Source organism: Hemibagrus wyckioides, linkage group LG11 (genome assembly GCF_019097595.1).
Source record: "Hemibagrus wyckioides isolate EC202008001 linkage group LG11, SWU_Hwy_1.0, whole genome shotgun sequence".
NCBI classification, from domain to species: domain Eukaryota; kingdom Metazoa; phylum Chordata; class Actinopteri; order Siluriformes; family Bagridae; genus Hemibagrus; species Hemibagrus wyckioides.
Genome location: NC_080720.1, coordinates 19,362,605 through 19,371,999, shown reverse-complemented (window position 1 = coordinate 19,371,999; position 9,395 = coordinate 19,362,605).

Below are 9,395 nucleotides of genomic sequence, written 5' to 3'. Positions count from 1 at the left end.
TATAAATAAATCAATCAACATTTATAAATAATAACAGCAAGACAAGATTCATATGCTGCTTCAGGTCACCTAATTTTACAGTGATGTTAATGATACTGTTATATATTTCTCTGTTATTACAACAGAGTCACACCAGTATTGCAGTATCTATACATTAAAGCCCTGATTACCTGCCAGTACTGTAAATATCTGCCCAGAATACCAAGCTTTCTGTCTGATTGGATTGTAATACACATCACGAGTATCATACAAGTTTGATTAATTAAAAACTCTGTATTTTAATTTAAAAAAACTCCATATCTATACTTATTTGCAGGATTTGGGGGATATCATATGCAAGGTTACAAGGAAACACCCATTATTACACAAGTCATAATCTTATCATATACAAAGAATAGTGGCAGTAGGCACTCTTTATGGAATAAAAATAATAAATAAAACACCTAAAACACTCCCTGACCTTGAAATTCTGAGGAATGTTTTGTTCTGTTTAGCAGTCATTGAAAAGGACCACAGTGTCCAATCCAGTGCCCATAAAATAGAACAAAATCTAATGAGTAAAAACATTTCGGATGTGTAGATGTAATGTCCCAATGCCACACACCAATATTGACAGAAGATGTAAGAGATGGAGAAAGAGCAACTGAGAGAGTGAAACCTTTAAAATTGATTCGAATTAAGAGAAAGTACGTCTTCAGATTCCCTTTTTCTTTTCTTCCTCCAGGAAGCTTGTTAATATTAATTTAAGAGTGTGCAATTAAACTTTTAAAAATCTAGGTAGCATATTACACTAATGGAAGTTAACAGCAATGCAGGAACAATAGTTAAAATGCTATACAAAGCAAGTCAAAAACAAATTCAACTGCACAAAAAAAACAAGCACATTGAAAGGTGTGATGCTTCACAGTCTAAAACACTGAGAAGTGGGTAAATATCCAGCCCTGAAAAATGAGATGTAAAACATAGAATCCTGTAGGTACACACTGTAAGAGACTGAGCTGTGACATTATCATTCCTATTCCACATTGATGGAATATGCCAGATATCTAAAAGTTGCCTGCAAAACCCTCATAGGCAGCAAGGGGAATGAAGACACAGGAGGCAAGCTTCAGAGAGATTGGTGCTGTCTTTTTATATATTTTTTCTTGAGGACTTTTCAGTGCTTCAATTAGCAAATGAAATAATTCTTAATTAAAAAAAAAACCCACACATAAATTTTATAACGTATATTTTACCTGAATTTCGTAATTTGGATGATTGCTTTGTGAAAATCTCCATCGTTAAAATTGCTATGCACATAGCATTGAATTTAATTTCACATATAATCTCAGTTACCGTCAGTTTGTTAATGGTTTTTATGCAGTACACTGATGTCAAATGATCTTCCCTGTCTGCCTGGGCTATAAGGACCATAGGCTTTGACCAATTGCTGTTGGACTCTTGATTTCCACCATGTTGAGCAGGTCCCTTCTGTCTCATACACTATGTTCGGCTACATCATCTAAATATATTGAGATCTGATTACAACCACAGTTTTGCCAAAGCATGGTCTGTTCCCCTTTGGATACTCACAAGTATGTGGTACATCCCAGAGGAAGGGTTGGGAAGGAAAAAAGATGATGAATGGAGAAGGAACCAGCAGACCTGTGGGACTAGTCTCTGGAGTGATGCCCTCCAATTTCTGAGGAAGAGAAAGGAAAGGACATAGAACAGATGCAAAAAGTAACAGAGTAAAGGAAGGGCCATCTGCCCCAGGATATGCTGTCAGGTGGTCCTCTGGCAGTTGAACAGCCTCATCAAGCATGAGTCTTGATGTGGTCTTCTATGAAAGTGTGACTGTCAGGGGAGAAAAGACCTCAGAAATCTCTGCTTGCAACGGAGCAGCCTCTGTTTTCTGAGATAAAGAGAGGTGGTCTCCACAGCAGGGTTTTTCAGGTTTACATCCATTCTCATCGTCTCACTTCGCCAGTGCAACGGTAATGCCTCTCTCCATGGTTCCAGAGGGTTGAGGTGGTGGTGTAAGTTCCCTGTCTGTTTGCCTTACCTCATAGTTGATATTGCAGTCTTGCTGTGTGGCCACAAACTCCTTGATGAGTAATTGAAAACGTGGTAGTAAAATTATCTCTCCCAGTGAAAACTTATCTCTCACACAGCAGTGTTCAGGTGGACAAAGTGTCCATCAATTACTTTCATTTGGTCCAGGTTGTGTATCAGGATTTTATCCTTCTGGAAAAAGAACTGCTCCAGCACCACCAGGTCTATGATTTTTCTGGCATCACTCTCCTCAATCAACAAGTGCTCTGAATGCAAATTAGGGGGCCATCAAGCAGGGTTTGGCCAACATGTTGCAGGATAGCTTTCTTCAGATCCATGTCCTCCTGCTGGTATGCAACAGACAATTTCTGGGGTATGATCTGGGCTTCCCTCAACAGTTCCCTCAGTCACCTCACTGTGATTTGCCCAGACCCATGCTACAGTACCATCATGCATTTGAAGAATTCTAAGAATGCTTCAGGGTTAATCTACAGAGTAATTTTTATCTATATGAATATGAATGTGGTATACTGGTGCCTGAATAAAACTGTGGACCACTTGTTGATCCCCTTCCTGCACCTGTATGTGGGCCTCAGAGCATTGCTTAATGGTGTTCTTGGAGCTAGCTGATGTGATTGATTAGCAAGGGGTTGATGGCTTCATGGTGCTATATCATTCTTTCTAACATGCATTGGTGCTGTTTTAAATCCTTGGTAGGCAGTGAGGATAATGCATAGGATGCAAGCTATGTAGAGAGTGGATCTGTAGATCTCTTTTTAGTTTTTATTGAGTACCTTCCAGCCCTCTGATCAGCAAAATAACTAATAAGAAAACACTCTCTGTCTTTCAGGTCAGTGTATGATGCGCAATGTAAATTTTGACTAACCTTACACAGGTGTAATCACTCACTCTTACATGCTCAATCTCTGTCACTACTCATCCCTGCGAAACTGACGCTTGAACACATTTTTGCTGCCACATTGCCATTTTGCCAACTTTACACTAAATCACTTCGATCCCTGGCTCTGTGATTTCTTTGCCATTGCCATTGCTGTTTATTATGATTAAGGAGAATGATTCAGATTAATAAAAGATATTCTAAGGGCATGTGATTAAGAGAGAGAGAGAAACACTGAGCAAGAGAGATAGGAAATTGGGTTTGTAACCTTGTAAAAGAGTGTGAGTTGCTTTTCTTTGTACTTTGGGATGCCCACTGGGTATTTTCAGATTAAATTCAGTAGCAGTATGAGATACCAAGTAAACACATTACTTCAAGGTAATCTGAGTCTACAGAAAATTCAACAAACAAATGGAAAAAATACACCATCTATGATATTTTCATTTTGATAACACTACACATGGAAATTGAAAGTGTGCCTTCATCATAATATTATATTACATTGTCGCATATAACCGCAATGCTCAATCAAGTCACTGAATATCCCCTAGCCAAAACAATGGCTGCCTGAATGTAAATATGATCAATGTGCAAATTCAGTTGTCTGGAGGTGAAATGTGACTCGTTTTGTCCTTAGCATGCTCTCCAATATTTCACTCCCTTGCCAAAGTACTGGAGCAAAAAGATCCCATTCTAGATTACAAGAGCTAAATTCTCATGAGAAGAACCTTAGAAAGCCTTGAAACTGATTGACTCATGAGTTTCTTACCTCAGGTGTCTGATTGGGTCAGAATGTCACTTCAGGCTGCAAACGAGATTTGGTTTGTTCCAATTATAGCAATTCTGTCGGTGGTGGTTAGGCTGTCTGCTTGTAAGCCCAAAAGAATTTTGTAAATTCTGCTACATAAATATGTCACATCAATGTATGTCTGAAACAAATTAAAACTTTCATTTTCATCCTGAAATAATTGAATCGATGATTTGAATGTTACATATATGTAAATATGATAGAAAAATGTTGAGACTCATGCTATAAAAATAACATGATAGAATATTATACATTTTCTGTGTTATCAACCAAATAAAATCTTGACATTTGACAAATCCAAAATTATTTTGTTAACAAATTTCTACAAACTTGTATCAAGGCCTTTATAGTGTCTACCTTTAATCAGAATTCACCTACAAAATATATGATGTAGTATTGCATCTGTCCTGGATATTTTAGAACAATGGCTCAAGAAATGTTTATCTTCATAAAGTAAGATTTATTGTTTAGTAAATAAAGAATGGCTGTTTTTTTCCAGCCTGAAAATTAAAATAAAGACTTAAAAGGTCTGTTCCATTTGTTACAAATGAGAAACATAAAAATGAATAAAAGAGACACTAGTCATCTTTGTTTAATTTGCTCTAAAAATAGACTCATGACATTGATGGTAACGGTTAAAAAAAAATGACTGGTTAAGTTAAATGTGTCAGCTGTAAGACTGATGTAATGACATTTTTTTTTAAAAAAAGAAGAAAAAGAAGAAGATGAAGTATCTCTTGAAACATGCTAAAAAGAAGCTATAAGTGGACTAATGAAAATTCAGCATCACATCTCTCTTCTTTATAGCCATTAATTCTTCATAGCAAGAGTCATATTTTCAAGAAAATTAATTCTGGTGACTGATTTGCTTTTGTAATAACCTAATAGTTTGCCACTGGTCTGTGCACTCAGCTGGAACAGATAGAGAGAAGCACATATCGATTGAGCGGCTTGCATAGCGGCCGATTTAATACAAAGATTTAATTTTGTTTCACTCCATAATTTTCTACAACCTTCCTTGATATAGGAAAAAATAATAGAAAAAAATTACAAAAGGCTGAATTCAAAAAATGAGGGCATATTATAATTTCCGGCGGAGAATGTCAAAGTCATTGGGTTTCACAGACCTGAAAAAAATGCAGTCTGAATGACAAGATGAGTATTAACCAGTCAAGTGATACGGCATTAGACACCATGACAATTCTCTAAAAAGATTCTGAGAGTAAATTATAAAGCGCTAATTCTCCAGCATATCCCTTTTTGAAATGGTGTAATGAACTGGTGTTCCCTCTCATGGACAGTGATTCTGATATTTTACCAGATCCAGAAAACAGCAATTGAAAATCTCAGGATTCAGACTATTCTTGTTTTCTGCCTTGCTTTTATCATGGTTATAGGGTTTTAGGTTACCAGACTCCAGAATCAGTTTCCTTGACGTGTTCTTTAGCAATGAAAAGCTAAGAATTTGTATCAAAAGAATCCTGACATTTCTCATCATTTCTGTCACCAGATTATCCGACTATTAATAAAAAAAAAGAACATAATATTGTGTCTTTTGTAGCTGCTGCCACCAAAATCCAGTCTGCCTAAACACAGGCACAGAAATGTACTGTGAAAGCAGCTCATGAATATTCTTGACTCGTCATTGCAAATATAAATGGCCAAACAGAGCAAACGGAATACATACTAGCATAATTCACAAGTCATGTATTTAAAGTTCAGGGTGTCATTTTTTACTTTATACATATAGAGGTTGATCCTTCATCTTTAAAGAGCACTTCTTTTAGCATGTATGGAATTTCATGGGGGTTTTTTTTTGAGTATGAATGAAAGGACATGACCTCAAAAAAGCAATATGATTAAAAAATTTAAAGGAAAAAAAAAACCTTGAAATCCAGATGACAATTTAAAATATAGACTACCGACGGCTTTTCAAAAGTTTTCAACGAACTTTTAAGCAGGGGTGATGAAATGATTTTTTTATAGTGCATAAATATGATTTTTCATCATTTTTGTATTACTGTCTTTTCCGGATTCTTTAATATATCCGTTATCTTTTTTTTATTGGATTAAACTAATTTGCACAAGCCTCGACACGGTATAGTGAGCCCAGTAAACGAATGCTGCAAAAGGCAAATGTGCACAGCTACTGTGGATGTGGAGAAGAGAATCTCTTTTTAAATATATTCTTTCATTCTCTTCTCTCAGTCTGTCCTATCCTCTTTTAATTCTTTTTTCATTTAACTCATTCAATTGTCAGTTTACATAAGCATAATGTGCAGAAACTTATTCTTAGATATTTTGGCCCTGTTGAGACTTGGTATTGATATCTGTCTTGGATGATTGGATCACAAGCAGACCATTACTAAATATGGGTGTGAACAGGGTTCAGTGCGTTTGATCTGATCGTCCAGCACTCATGGGGGTGAGACCCATGTGACTTAATTACAAGTGTGAATGGTAACAGTCATTTGAACTGTTCAGTTGATATATAGTACTGTACATGCTAAGGGTTTTTTGTTTTGGTTTCCATGGCTTGTCAATTTTTCTAATATTATATTAACTGTGTGGATATGAGTTTGACTTCTTCTTCTACAGTTCCATCCAGGGTCCATTTCTGATCATGTGCAGTCTCATCTCATACATCTGAATTCCCAAATGAATGCAATCTATTTGTGTCAATAAATTGATCTACTCATTCTCACCGCTATTGTTTTCTCCAAACCAATATATTATAAAAGACCATTTTAGCACCTTGGCAAAATAATTATTTGTCACATTATATTAATTGCATGCTATTAAGAAATCTGCTTTTTTATGATGTTATTTTGAACAATATAACTCATTTTGCAATTAAAGCCAATAAAGTAGTATATAATGTTAAGAAGGGAAAATTTCAGTTCTCTGAAGAGACTGATAAAGTATATATTATTAAATTGTTGGGCAAAATAATTAAGGAGCCATGTGCAGAAATAGTCAGCAAATGCACAACAAATAAATCTCCACACAAGAGCTTGACACCTGAGCTTAAAACATGTCTGTTCTGGAAACATAAATTTTAGACCTACAGGCACAAGGTTATTATTTATTTAATATTTGTCAGTATATGTGAGGTTCTGTGCATTGTTGACACATTCTCTTGAGCTGTGTTTGAAAGAGACTAATTTTGTAAATCCTAAATACTAAATTTATGCATGCAGCTCATTTTATTTGAGTTTTTATTTACTTATCGGTTCGTTTTTATTATAGTTAAATATACATGAATGGTGGTGGTTAGCAAAATTAAGAATGCCAAATAGCTAAATGTCAGTTTGAGGTGGCAGAAAATTTCATGATATTTGAAATGATATTTGATTGCTGAATAGAAACCCTTTGAGGGTTAAGCTTTAGTTTGGTGTTTGGCTGGTTGTTGGGTTTGAACAGGTGAACCAGACAGCTATACCTCTCGGCTGTCCATTTTAATATCGGATCATCTAAGGCTAATTTTAATAATAATAAACCTGGTCTAATTCATGATGTGTTTTGTTGGAGGCAAACTGAACTGTAGTTTGCAAAATTGAAAGTAAAGCAGTGTGTTCTGTTTCTCCCTGAATATATTGCTCTGTCTCTCTCTGTCTTTCTGTTTTGTGTCTTTCTCATTCAGAATATAAAAGTGACCTGTCTACTTTGACCATAAAAGTCAGAGACATGCCCTGTGGGCTACTGTTAGTGGAAAGCCATGTAGCAGAGTGATTAAAACTTAATGTCACCTGCTCCTCTCCTACATCGATTACCTGCAACCCAAGTAAATGAGTCTCACCACTGCTTGCTCATTATCCAAATAAAGTATGAATGAGATAACAGCCTAGATGATTCAAGTCTTTGTCCATTGTGTTCTCTGTCCATTTTAATATAGATGCTGTTACAAATCATGCAAAAAGGCAGCCTGGTTTCAAGGTTAAACCCTTAAAAACCCAGGACATGTAACTACATATCTTTCTTATTAGCTTAATTGTAGTTACAGAATAAGACACTAAACTGGAATTTCAAGGGACAGAAGACAGCAGAAGAATAAAAAAAAAAACTAAAACAACACAAAAAAAAATTGTAGATTCCCAAATGCTTTACAAAGAATTCATATTTATGTGGATTTAATATGGTTTGTAAGAAAATTTATAACCCGCATCCATATAACCTACACCTTTAACTGCTTGTGTGGTTTATTTAGTTCTAATTCCTGTAAAGTTAAATGTATGAGATCCTACTGACAAATCACACTCCCTTCCGATCAATAACTTGGTTTAATTAATTGTTGATTCAAAACTCTATCTTGCCATCATATTAATTTAAACTATTTTTCACTCAAAGCTGTTTAAACTGTTTCTTTTTCCCCACTGAGTTCTGACTTTTAAGTTCAGAAATAAAACTCTGCTAAATCACTGTGGCATTAAGGCACAACAACCAAATATTCTCCCAAGGTTCCAAAGCCACACATTAACCTCTGAAATCAGTACTATTTTCTAGACCTGCCACAGTGAGCATAGATCATTAATTACAAAATCAATCCTGTTTATGTGCTGGACCCGTAAGCACAGAGGCCATTATGAGCTGCAGGGAGCCAGGCTGAAGGTCAACCCCCTTTTCTTTCTGTCAGCAGGACACCACAGTCTAATTAAGCATGTCATTAGGATGTGAACAAATGAAGAATGTCTGGTATTAGCACTTAGGATCTTCGTGCCTGTAACTGTAATTGGACTCAGAACTAGGGGGAAGGTACAGATGTTTGTAAGAAATGAATAGGTACTAATAGATTGGGTAAAGACTTCTTTTTCAAGCTTTCTGAATTAAAGAGGATATTTTTGTTTTGTGAGTTTAATGGATCAGCCAAAAAAAGCTCTGGTATAATCAGTGACAGCCGGTTCTAACATTGAATGACGAGCCTTTAGAGTTCTATTTTCTATCATTAACTTGTCGTTAATGTTGAGCCTTATAACATGCGGCTCATTATAGACATGAAACTATTAAGTATATGCATTTTTTATTTTTTTTATTTTTTTATTTTTCTTGAAGGAAAGGGAAGGCTTAGCACTGCTAGCTAATGTATGCCAGCCAGCCCTGTGAATAATGCAACAGAAAATGACATTAAGTTCACTGAAAAATGAAAGCCATGAACTGGTGTATAAAGGCATTATACAGGAGAGATTATTTGGTTCATATGTTATCCTATTTCATTTACCAACATGTACAAAATTATCCTCACTCTTTTCTTAACAACACAAAAGCCATTATTAATCCACAATTACAGGAATAATAATAAACTTATTATGTTCATTATAGATCCCTAGAACAAAGAGTTAGAGGTAGAAACCCTAAAGAAAGCGCCTTTCACTATGCGAAAAGAACCCATTACTCTTTTCAGAGTGGACTATAAGGCTTAAAGCCCCATTAAATGAAAATGTGTGTCCAAAGTTAGTAAGATATTGTTTAAAACACAAGTGTAGCATTCAAACTGTGACAATGACTAAAGCTCTATTTATGGATATATTTCCACAGCACATGACATGTTTTGCACTTTTCACTTGCAACACTGTATTTCTGAATCCTTCCTACGGATATGCATTTCAAATGTGTACAACTGTAACCAACAAGCAAAATAATAAATCCTTTTCCGGAGCA